Source organism: Phalacrocorax carbo, chromosome 2 (assembly GCF_963921805.1).
Source record: "Phalacrocorax carbo chromosome 2, bPhaCar2.1, whole genome shotgun sequence".
Taxonomy (NCBI): domain Eukaryota; kingdom Metazoa; phylum Chordata; class Aves; order Suliformes; family Phalacrocoracidae; genus Phalacrocorax; species Phalacrocorax carbo.
The window spans coordinates 77,479,554-77,491,851 of record NC_087514.1 but is presented as its reverse complement, the minus strand read 5'-3'; the positions used below and the strand labels follow the sequence as shown (position 1 = coordinate 77,491,851).

The following is a 12,298-nucleotide window of genomic DNA, read 5'->3' as shown; positions in this document are numbered from 1 at the left end:
CTTTCAAAGATCTGTTTACATAATTTGGAGGAGTATTTAGTTATTAGCCTCTCTGTCCTTTTGATGGTATCTGGGAAGCTATGATGAAGCATGGTAGATTCAGAGAATACTGAATATCTGCCAGGAAAACTTCTAAGGTACCATAGAACACTTTAGGTTGGAAGAGACCTTAAAGGTCATATAGTTTCAATCCCCCCTGCTATGTGCAGGGAAAGGGGAACCTTGCAGAAACCCGTCCCTGGGTGGGCTCGAACCACCAGCCTTTCGGTTAACAGCCGAACGCGCTAACCCATTGCGCCACAGAGACTCCTGGTAGTGTTGATGTTATATTTTGTCAGTAGTACAGCTGACTATGGGAGAATTGAATGGCACAGGTCAACACCTTGTAGCAGATGATATGGAATATTGCAGATTAGATGAAACAATGTATGCGTGTCATCAGTTTATGTTGAAATGACAGAGAAAATCCTCTGCTCTAGAAGGCAAAATCTGCCCTGAAAATTCACACGATGCATTGTTTCCTGTACCTTTGTGTTGCCCTCTCACCACCTTACTGGTTTGAACAGTCAGTGGCATTTCCTCACTTCCCACCCACCCTTGAAGGATACTACTAAATGTGAAGAAGGTTCCTAGTTAAGAGCACTCAGGAGCATAGATGTTCTATCCTGGTGCCTGGATCCAATATCTGGCATCATTAACAGCCTGAGTGAGCCCCATTGCAAGTATAATAGAATTATATCCAGTTCTATAACTCAAAATGGGCCGGGACATTGATATCCTACTGAATACTCAACATAGCTGTCAGCTATGACAGAAATTGTCTACCAGCTCAAAACAGAAATGCTTAATAACATTACATTCTCTCTACCCAGTTCGGCCTTGGGATCAGCAGGAGACTTCTGCTTGTTTTTTTAAACTCTGCCTGTCCTAATCACAAATTATTTTTCCCAAATAATGGAAGGTAATATGGTGAAGCAAACACCTTCCTGTGGTTCCAGTGTATGCTCTGGATGGGAAAGGAAAGAAATTAAATGTAAGGAGGAGACCTTTGTAGGGGACTAGCTTTTCCCAGTCTGAGACATGCAAGGGGAAGTCCTTTAGAAGCTCTTAATGTGCAGAGGTAAAAGAAGGTCCTTATGCTTCTTTTGAAACAGATAGACCCTTACGCCAGCTAGGAACAGATACTGATGGTATCATTTCAATGCAAGATATTTTTAAACACTCTAAAACTTCGTCCACATGCCACGTGCTTTTGAGTACTTTGTGTGAGTCAGCCTGCTGGCCTGTTCATCTGTTCTTTAGGGTATTCTAAAAGGTATTCTAGGGTATTCTGGTTAGGTATTCTTTATGCTGAAAAACCTATTATAGCTGCAGAAATTCAATGGACGAGGGATGGATAAAGCACCAAGAATGGAAACTCTTCTAAACAAAAGAGACATGCCTGTGTTTATAATACTAAGGAGTAATAAAATTGTCTGAAATGAAAGCTTATTTGGCAAGAGGAAGTTATGAGGCTCATTGCCTACAGATCATTAAAGATCCATCATTGAGGTTGTAAGCTCAGGTCATGCAGTATTTCAGAAAGACAGAATACAAGAGGGAAACAAAGCCTAGTAATATTCATTAGATGTGTATAATTAAAAGAGTAAAGTGAATGAATCTATTATGGCTTGCATTACAGCAGAGAAGGACTAATGGCCAAAATCAGAGATTAGCCTGAAGGAGTTTAAACTGCTGTAATTTACAGTTTACATAAAACCTCCCCTGAAGGACTGATCCATTGTTCATTTAGAAACCTTTTATTCTAGCTGTGCAGAGGAGACCTTAATTCTGGACATGGAGCATCTTTGTTGGCTCTGAGTTCCCCATAATGATGCCTGTGGCACAGAAGTCAGAATAGAAATTTCTGGATTGTTGCTGTATGTCATGAATATTCTGCTTCCTGCTTCCCAGGCTGGGAAGTTGGGCTTGTGTCAGAGACAGTCTCAAATGCTACTTGTGCTGCCTGGCTCATTCAAAGGGAAAAATATTGCTATTTGTCCCTCTTGGAGATGGTGAAACAGTGAATGCTGAATTAAAGTATAAATTAGTTTTTAATAGAAAGTGAAATGATCAATATCTGCCAAAAAACCAGAATTGGTGTGGGGGAGATGGGACCTCTAGATCATGTCTTGGATTCAGGGCATTACTAGTATTGCTTTACTTCAGAGATAAAATTTTACACAATAATTATTTGTAACAGTAAACAAAACAAGCATCTGAAAATTCCCAGTGGACTGAAACGAGCTTGAGTGAAATATGAAGGAGTCAGCAATAAACATCCTAGTTATGTAAATATCTATTAAGCATAAAAAATGATCCTGACTAAACATAGTGTAAAATCACTAGACCAATTTAGACAAGAATAAGTCAACAACTCTGTGAAAAGTGTAAGCAACAACAGAAGAGGACATAAATAATTAAAAGAATTTAAAGAAATACTGAATGATATAAAAAGAAGAATGCATTAGCAATGCCAGGAGAACTAAAATTAGACCTATAGAAACATATATGCAAGACTTTTTTTCAGGTAACAAAACAGAATTCACTGAAGAAAGAAATTAAATTATCAGATGAGGGGATTAGGAAAGAAGATGGAGGGAATGATAAAGCAGACAATTACATGAATGCTTCTCCAGTGTATTTACTTGAGAGATTAGGAAAAATATGCCATCTGACACTATTTGGGTATGCAGTATTCTGAATGATTTTGTGACCAGTGAGGCAGAAGCATTTAGTAATTTAACACAGATAAAAACTATTAAGTCTCCAGAACAAGATGGAATTTCTTCTAAGGTTTTGTTAAGAAGGCTATGGAACAAGTCTGTAGGGCAGTGAAAAGCAGCATAGAACAATTGCCAGGCTACAGTGGGTTAAAAGAACAAGAGAGAACAATATCACAGTAAAAACAGGCCAAATATAGTGAAGTTCATTTGCTGTCCTTATGCAGGTCTTGGTGAGGTAGATCTCTAATCGAATATCATAATAGAGTTTTGCTTGACTTAGGATGTCTAAGTGGATTTGATCAGGATCAACCCATGATTTGCATGCCAGAGGAGGACTCTAATCTGGTGGCTATAGTGAAGGCTAGAGGTGGCTTCTCTGAGGTTCTCCTACTGAGACTACTCCCTTGATACAAATGAATACATTTTCACAGGACAAGAAAAGAGGAGAAATTGATTTAGCCAATACCTTGGCTTCATGCTGGCAAATAAAAAAAATCTATTTTACATATAGCTTGATATGTTTCAAAGATGATCAGAGCAAAAGTGAAGAGGACAGAAAGGCTTGTTTTTCCAACAGAGCATGGAGAAAGTAAGTAAAAGAAAAAAAGCTGCATCAATTCACTTGAGCTGAGCTGACTGGCCCAAGCTCTCATGCACTGATCTTGGAAAATTTTTTGTCTTGCCCTCTATGTACAAAACACCTCATGAGGGAAGGTCTGCTTGTGCCCATGGATGTTCCTGTTCATTGGGTTAATAGAAAACTGCAACTGCCCTTCACCACACTACATTTTAAATCCTAAATATGCAAAACAATACCTTTGCTTTACATCAGCGGTGCATTTGTCTCCTCTGACAAATAATACAAAAGGAGAATATGATCTGATTGGTTTTTTTTTTTTTTTAATTCAGTAGGTTGTTCCTAGTAACTAACAAGTACACATGTTGCTCAGGTGACTCAATGTCTTCAGCTGGTCCTTTCAAACTCCAAAGTCTTCCTGCAGCTTTCATGATTGTGGCAGTTGTGTACTTTCTAATTGGAGTTTCAGGACCACAAAGTTCAGAAATATCACTTTCTCTTGTCTTTGTGACCACCTAATGTTTTTATTTTCAGGTACATATATTCCTACCAGTTTGAAACTGACACCTTGTTCATTGTTACACGGCCTCACTGACATAAAACAGAAAGAGTTGTTTTACAGAGGAGTTTGTTCAAAACTGCCAATGTAAATGTTTCTGCATATGCTTCTGTTATTTTATTTTAATTTTTACATGCAGAGAGCATAATTACAAAACTACAACATTATCCTATACAGGTGATTGAGACTAGACAGACATAAATCCATTTTCCTCTCTTACTTCCATATCTTTTCTTGTTAATTCTGCTGAGTAAATGTGTCATTAAGACAATGTGTTGGAAATTTTCATCTCAAGCATCACCCATCCAATTTTTAGCAGAAAATGTTAGCCTGGAAATGATACTGGAGCAAGAAAGAATGTAGTTTAAATATCAGATCCCAGGTTGAATTTGCAGGTCAAAAAGCTCCATGGAATTATATTTTTAGTTCTCAATGCAGCAGATCTTGTCAGGACTTAAGAGATAATGCACAATTATGCTTTTCATGTGGGCATTTTTCACAGGAAAGGCAGACTTTATAATCTTTCTTAGTAAAACTGAGAAGGAATAAATGTTAAAGGTGTCCTAAGCCTCTAAACTGCTTAATTTTGTATATAAGTTCCATTTTTGTATAATAAGACCTGATCTCCTGCCTGCTTTTTTTCTTGTACCCTGGGAGCAAAAGAAAGTTGTGAGGAAGTGGAATATTGCATGCATTCATCCAATATCTTTCGTCTGGGGACTGTGACATTTCCTTATGGGCTAGCAAGAGCTGCAGTAATACATATTGCAGCTCATATGGGGTCTCCTTAAGTTCATATAGAAGTGGTAAATATTTTCCAGGCACAATGTCTGAGATTGTCAGAATTTAACGAATGTTTCCTTGAGCAAGAGGCCAAGTGGGATGTTGAACTGTGCCAAGAACCTAACTTTATGTACAACGCTAAACCTCTAGACACAATGGTCATGTATTTTCTCCTGAGGCAATGCAGCATTATTTTATAGGTGGATGTCTTTTATTATTACAAAACTTTGATTTATGAATTTTAATATTAATCAAAACAGTGCTTTCAAGTGAATTGATCTTGAAATAAGCAAATATGTTGTCATTTAACCATATGCTTAATGGTATGCTACTTATAATTGTAATGATTGTTTGCCAAGCAGAGTTTCAAACAAAGAAAGAAATGCACAGATGGTTTTCTTATTTAAGTGCATTAAAATGCATACAGAATATTTAGAAATGAAAGTCCTTTAAATCAACTACTTGACAAAATCAGGCTTTGCTCCAAGTTGTTGTAATAGAGCCTCTTGCATATACATAAAAGATTGTGTTACAGAAAGAGAGAGAATAAGTCATCTGTAGAACAGCAGTCAGGAACTGGAGTCTGAAAAGGGTGAAAACACAGGGCTTTTATAGTACTGAGGAGTTAGAAGGGTTGGAGAAGCAAATTGTCTGCAGTTATTTCTGTGCCTGATTGTACAGTAACAGCAAGATTATGTTGATGCATTTGCCCCATTATAGTGACTTAGAGGGAATTTACTCCTTTTAATACCTCAGCACCAGAAGCCAGCGTTGCATTATTTTGATTTATAGCATTATTAGCACAGTTTATATTTCAGTGCCCTCTCTTGATCCTCCCATTTATAGTGTTATACCAGTTTCTCTTGGATTTCAGCAGTGTCTTCAGAAAGACAGTAGTTTTCCAAGTGAACAGATGTTACACCAATGCTAACTGTGATTTATGATGATCAAAACATACAATTGTGGGGGCATATGGATAGGTGGTTCTGTGACAGAAAGCTTGACACTTATTGTGCTGGAAATACTATCCTTTCTGGGAAATTCAGAAGGGCCCTGCAATTGGATCAGAGTCTCAGTAAGGATAAATCTGAGGTGCCTATCTCCCCTGACTAAAGGAAAATTTGAGGAAGCCTGTGAGGAAAGACTCAGGAACATTTTGAGACAATAATAATACGTTGTAGAGTTGTTCTTGGCAGAAAGAGCAAAAGAGAGCTAGAAGACGACGAGTATGAAATGGAGAATTTTGTGAGGTTAGAGAGGTTTGTGATCACCAAATTGGCTCTTTTTTTTACTGGCAAGACTCCAGTTCTGTTGAATGGCATCTCTTCTTTCCTATAGTTCACCGAGTCTGTGTGTGACCGGCGTGATAGGAATTGACCGTCAAGACTGTAAGTAAGGGTGCGATTTGTGTCATGGCAATCAGGGGAAGCTACTTTGAAGCTCCAGATGCTCATGATGTGCCCTGTACCTCAGCCTAAAGATTCATGAGAAGCATAATAGAAGTCTAGGTCCATCTAGGAAAACTAATGAGCAAGTAAGGAAATATTGGTGGAGTCAAACTAAAAGGGAAATTTGCCCAAACATGGTGTGAGAAACTACAGTGGCTCTTGGGCCAGAGGGGTGTGGTTTGGTGTTTCAGGTAGATGAGACACTTGACATGAAAAGTCTGCAGTCATGATGTGGATCAATGGATTATTTGCTAGCTCAGTGACCTAGCTGCGAGGTTGGATTTGAGAAGGTTTAATTTTAATTTCCTGATTTTTTCTTTATGGTTGAGTAACTGCAATACTGAAGACAGCTATTCAGGAGATACTAGTATACCCCTCAGGTGTCTCAGGCAGAATAATGAATATTCTTTGCTGGTACTGCAAATGCAAAAAGTGGAACGGTGTCAAAAATACACGCAGTGAGGAAAGGCTTACATCAAGGACTACTTTGTAATACAAAGCAGGTGAAATAGACATCTAACTGCAGATGCCAGTCTTCTAGCTGGATCATTTTGATCTTCCTCTTCTAGCTGATGACCATAATAATATTGGGTGTCACCATTTAGTGCTTTTGCAAGCAGTATAGCTAGTACTGTTTGCATGAATATATAGGATTTAGAGAATAAAAAGCATGCTGGCTGTCTGTTTTGGTGACTCTTAAAAAAGCTGCTTATATAGCCAGTAAAATAAAAATTTAATCTCTGACAGAATAATTGTTCTATTGCTGCTGTCTGTATTTAATGCTAAAATAAGAGACAAATAATGCAGCATAAAGCAAATATATTACAATGGTGTTTAACAAAAATGGGTGAATTGTAGCAGCTTTCTTGTGATTCATACAGTCTTCAGAGGACAAAATTTGCTCTATGTCCTCCAAAGATGTGAGTTTTTATATGGAATGACCAATATACTCATTTTGCTAAATCAGTGTAGGTTAGGTACGCTCAGGAAGAGTGAAGAGAGGAACAGTCATTTTGTTCTATATTCTAGTTTTGGTGTATCTAGCTATAATAAATTAATATTGGTACAAATGAAAGTGACATTTATTTCTGACTGCTTGTATTTTATACCCTCTTTGCTCTCATAGAGTAAAGTTCAGAGGAATAAAACAGATGATAAAAAAAATCTTGACAAAGCGAGACTTTGTTTAAAAATATTACGCACTCCAGGGATGCATTAACTTCTTTCCTTCCCACTGTGGGCATGCGTGTTGCTGGTGGGAGCAATTTTTTGTTCACAATAATATATGTATGTATGTTTGCATGCAAACTTGAACTTCAGCTTGGAAGCAGACTTCATAGGGATTAGTTTTTTATTAGTTCATGAAAGGGTTTGGGGTACATCCAAGAAGCAGAGGTAATACCCTGTGACGCTGGTGATCAAGAACAGATAACAAATACCTAACTGTGAATAAAATGCTCCTCAGATTGCAATTGGGAAAATAGCTCTGCTAAGTTGGACCAAAAGATTGTTTCCCCCAGTATCCTGTTTCTAACAGTGGTCATGAGCATCCCTAGAAAGGAGAAGTCAGGCAGAGGAGCCAGGAAACCCGCATGGATGAGCGAAAACCTTCTAGAGAAACTCGGAAGAGGGAATTTCATGGTACATGGAAAAAGGGACTGGCCACTAGATTCGCTGGTGATACCAAGCTGGGAGGAGTGGCTGATACACCAGAAGGCCGTGCTGCCATCCAGCGAGACCTGGACAGGCTGGAGAGCTGGGCCAAGGGGAACTTAATGAAATTCAGCAAGAGCAAGTATAAGGTCCTGCACCTGGGGAGGAACAACCCCATGCACCAGTACAGGTTGGGGGCTGAACTACTGGAAAGCAGCTCCACTGAGAAAGACCTGGGAGTGCTGGTGGACAACAAGCTGACCCTGAGCCAGCGTTGTGCTCTTGTGGCCAAGAAGGCCAATGGTGTCCTGGGCTGCATTAAAAGGAGTGTGGCCAGCAGGTTGAGGGAGATTATCCTCCCCCTCTACTCTGCCCTACTGAGGCCACGTCTGGAGTACTGTGTCCAGTTTTGGGCCCCACAGTTTAGAGAAGGACGTGGAACTCCTTGAGCAAGTCCAGCAGAGAGCTACCAAGATGATCAGGGGACTGGAGCAACTCCCTTATGAGGAAAGGCTGAGAGACCTGGGTTTGTTCAGCCTGGAGAAGAGAAGACTGAGGGGGGATCTCACCAATACCTATAAATATCTAAAGGGAGGGTGTCAGAACAATGGGTCTAGATTCTTTTCAGTGGTGCCCAATGACAGGCCAAGGGACAAAGGGCACAAGTAGGAACACAGGAAGTTCCACCTGAATGTGAGAAAAAACTTCTTTCCTGTGAGGGTGCCAGAGCAGGGGCACAGGCTGCCCAGGGAGGTTGTGGAGTCTCCTTCCCTGGAGACATTCAAAACCCTCCTGGACATGTTCCTGTGCCCCCTGCTCTATGTGTGCCTGCTCAAGCAGGGGGGTTGGACAAGATGATCTCCAGAGGTCCCTTCTAACCCCTACCATCCTGTGATTCTGTGAAAAGTAAGATTAGGCAGGCATACTTCCTTTAATACTCCTCTAGGCTGCTGTTGTGACCTAGTTGTGACCTATATCTATTCAGTTGCTATCAATAATTTTCTTCTGTGAATTTAAGCCTGTGTATTCTCTCTCTATGCAACATCCTGTTGCATGAAGAATTTTCTTTCTGTTGGATTTGAGGCTGGCTGTTGGCTTCCCCTCAGTTCTTGTCCTTGGAGAGGGCACGAGCAACTGGCCCACCCTAGGACTGCGTTTCCTGCCACTTCTAATCACACAAAACTCCGTTGCCACTTGTCCTATCTAAAGAGTCCCAATTTACTTCTTCCTCATCCAGAAGCCATTCTGTACCTTGTAGCCTTTATCTGAACCTTTCAATTTTAACCTCAGATGAGAGTAGGTTTATAGAGTAGCATAAAAATATTTTCTCTGCTCCTGTTTTATTAGGACCAGCTTTCTAAAGATACAGTCTTTCATCACCAGTGCAGGATACCCTCTCATTCTTGTGTTTCTTGTACCTTGATATTTCTGTGTGACATTGTTTTTCTTCCATCAAGTTTCCAGCGTGCTTATTTGTTCTCAGCTAGACATTCCTTTTCTGTTTTCTTATTTCTTAGATTTTTAGCATTGGTGTTAAAGCATGCATTTTGGTCCACTTGGCATCCCATTTAAATGCCACTCTGGCATGTCCTATATGAATACTTCTTATCCATCATGAGTTAGAGAATTTGTATGGTGTTCTATGTAAAAGGTATATTCTTTTTCACATCTTAGCTTTTCCCCACTATTCAGTTTAAAAGTTCACTTACAACCTTCTTGTCTTTAAAGGGCAGCAGTCTGGTTCACATACAGTTCAAATGAAATCCATCCTTCCTCTTTGGCCTTCTGTTACTCCAGAAGCATGCCATCTGAATCACCGATGGCGAATTAATCTCTGATATGAAATCTGTTTACAAAACCCATTCTCTGAATATGTTTAAACAAAAAGCAGGAGAAAAGTTTTTAAAATGTAGGAGGGTATATAAATTTGATATAACTTTTAAAAATGTTGTTACTAGTTTTTAGATATTTTGCATAATATTTCAAAATTAAAGAAGAAAATTAACCTATCCTTTATCTAACTAGTCCATAAAACAGTTGTGACAAATTGTCCATTAGATCAAGACTGACTGCAATTGCAACTTCAGTCACCTCAAGAAATATTTAAGAATAGGTACATGAAAAAGATTCACTATGGTCTTTACTGCCATTTTCATTATATGAGGGATAGTCTTGTTCTCACAAAACATCCAAAAAATATATTAGATAAAAATTCTGCCTTTTACAGAAATACAGATTCTGACTAGAAGAAGTATTCTTAACTGCATTCAGTCCTGGCAACGTTGAAATAGGATTTCAGTAGGCTGTTTCTGAAAAGTCTTATTTTTATGGGAGAAACCCATCTTGCAACAAAGCTAGTGGAAGGTCATCTTAGAGATTACTCACCCAGTTTGACAGTGAGCTAGAACATAGAGAAAGTGTCATCTAAATGTTGTGCTCACCCCTTTCATGGTAACAATTTTTTCCTTGTTTAATGAATTTACAAAACTGTATTGGGTCTTCATCTGTCAGAAGTTAACAGCTAGTCTTTTAGTTTTAAAAAGAACAATGAAGCTGAAATGGAACCAGGTTTCAACATTTCTTTCACATCAACAGAATTGTTTACTTGGATTATTTTCATTGTCTATCCAAGTGAGTACCAGGAGATTAGTTTCCTGAGGCTATATATAAAGGAGGGGAAAAAAATTCTCTTCCAGGTTATGACTCAGATTAGGAATTTAAAATTGTCTGATTTTCCCACTGAAGGCTACTTCTGTTGTGTACAGAGGGAGTGAAATGACTGCTGATGTTGGAAGTATAAAGCCAAAAACCGTATATTCAGAGCAGTTTTTGTGGTTGAGTTTTGTGAGATTTTCTCAAGTAGTATTGTTTGCCCTTTGATCTGTATCTGTACTAATAATGACAATATTTGGAACAGAAAAAATGACTGGATGTGGAGAGTGTTCAAAGTTATGAAATACACTTTTGTATGTGAAATGAGCACTCCTCAGTATGGAAATCAATTGCTTAGAGGTAATAAAAAAGGAAATCCATAACAAGGCTTTCTTTTTGCTTTTCAAAGAGGGGTTGCAATTGAAAATAAGTAATCTTTAATTTTATTTTAGAATTACAATTAAAACAAATAGCCTTTACTTCTATTAGACTGCATTTATTAATACCTTGTTATCTTAATACATTCTAATTTCTCTTTGACAATTATCTGCTATTTTTTGTCTGAAAAATCTTCCTCTCAGTATGTTTCAGTGCAGTTAGTTATTCAGGCATTTACAGGACTGTTGCTAGGTAAATAATAGATATTATCTGCTTGTTTTTTGAAAGAATTAATATAAAATCGTGTGAGCGTATAAATGAAAATTAACAGAATGTATAAGCACTCCTTACATCACACAGTGATACTCTTAGGAGAAATTAATTTAAACATGACACTACAAATGTAAGATACAATATACACTACATGTAAATTCTGAACAAAAAATAGGATCTAAATTAATGATACATAATAAAACATACAGAATTTCTACCCTGTTTGAGTAGTTCTGGTGACTGCAATTTCTTATCCTGCTCTTGCCAAGCCTTCCAAGGTACTTACTTGATTTTTTTTTTCAGAACAGTGAAATCTGAGGTTTGGAAAATGTGCAGCACAGCCCTACCCTTCAGTACTGCAAAACAAAGTAAATAATTTATCTAAGAATCTGATGTGTTGCCATATGTGACATATTTTGTTTCTTTCTAATTCTAATTAAGTATACTTTGATATCAAGTGTTCTTCGACGGAATCAAGGCTGCATTTCATATTTTGTTATAGAGGTAGACAACTTATGGAAAGGAATCCTCAGAAATCTGTGTAGTTTACCTATATGATATTGTTTGCTATATGAGTGGTCATAAGGGTGTAACTTGCAATACTTCTTTCAATGGGTGTTGGGAATCATAACTGAAAATTATTGTAATCTTGATTAGATATTTTCTCTCTCTCCTTAATAAAACAGACAGATTTCCCTTGCCCCTGAACATACTTCTTATTTGCTTTCTGATATTCTCCTGGCTTTGGTATACAGAAAGTATATCCAAGAAGATGAGCTAGTTCAGTTATAATAGTGTTTTTATTATCAAAACCACTTGCCATTCTTTTGCTGCAATAATATTCAAAAAGGGATATAAATTTACAAAGTAAATTAAGAGGTTATTAAGGGTAGATGACATCCCTTTCATACAGCTCCACTCCTTGCTGAAACCATAAAAATAATAATTGTACATTTTCTGTTAAAGTATTTTGTTCTATGAACTGTATACAGAGTAATTGTTTTGGTTACTTTAGACCCATGAGATCTAAAATCCTTATAACTTTTCCATAAATTATGACATCATAAGAATCATAAGAGATTGCTTTTTTAAAAACAATATAGATGCAATTGCTATTACTTGTCTTGCAGTTTTGGTGTGAAAGCATACTTTTTGATTAAAGAAGTCTTGACTTTTGACTATAATAATTTGACAATGGGAGCTAGGCTTT

The 12,298-nt window shown here is 37.8% G+C and overlaps 1 non-coding gene across 1 annotated transcript; it reads right to left on the bottom strand.

The window, feature by feature from the left end:
• Positions 1-233: 233 nt before the first annotated feature.
• On the bottom strand, positions 234-307 carry TRNAN-GUU (transfer RNA asparagine (anticodon GUU)). Its single transcript has one exon. It is a non-coding gene; the product is annotated as a tRNA-Asn (tRNA).
• Between the last annotated feature and the right edge of the window lie 11,991 nt (positions 308-12,298).